Genomic DNA, 730 nt, shown 5'->3' with positions numbered 1-730 from the left:
CACGTCTCGCGCGTGAAGCAAAATGTTCCCGGAGCTCCCATATAGCCAGTGTTTAAAAATGGAAATTTCCGGGCCTGTTTTAAGGGTCACTGCCAGTTCAACCCCGAGTTTCATCTCCTCTGTCCTGGAACTTGGCTCCTGCTTTTGGGGGCGAGCCCAAGTCATACGGAATTCTCAGTTACAAAGGAAGGTGACATTCCTTATGCTTTTCTTACAAGGCCATAGTTTTAAATAACCAGGACCAGCAAGATTTCCTGGCTAAGTGGATTTTTTCTGAGATCCACCCGCAGCCCCTACCCCACCCCAGTAACACTCCCCTTTAGAGAACTGAGGAGGTTCAGAGCTGACATCACGGGCTCGTGAGGCGTTAACGCTCCCCTGCACCCCCCACATTCTTCGGACACTGTGGTAGGAAATAACCTTCAGGGTCCGGGTCCTGTTTATCCCACATGTGACACCCGTGTCGGAACCGATGGGTCCAGTGAGGATGGCAGACACAGAGGGAAGAAATGCAGAGCCTGAGGTTGCGTGTATGTATCAGAGCGTTGACGCCGTTGTAAGCAGCTCATGGCGGAGGAACACACTGTATCTTTGATCTCCTAACACGGTTTGACACCGGTGCGGGTTGCCTCTCTGGCAGAGGCAGCTGCTGAGTGCGGGTAAATAATTGATGCTAAAGGCAGGAGGCGTGGCCGCGCCTCTGATGTTCTGCAGACCAAAGGCACAGAAA

This window comes from Propithecus coquereli, unplaced genomic scaffold, assembly GCF_000956105.1.
Source record: "Propithecus coquereli isolate 6110/MARCELLA unplaced genomic scaffold, Pcoq_1.0 Scaffold644, whole genome shotgun sequence".
Taxonomy (NCBI): Eukaryota; Metazoa; Chordata; class Mammalia; order Primates; family Indriidae; genus Propithecus; species Propithecus coquereli.
This window is presented reverse-complemented; position numbering follows the sequence as displayed.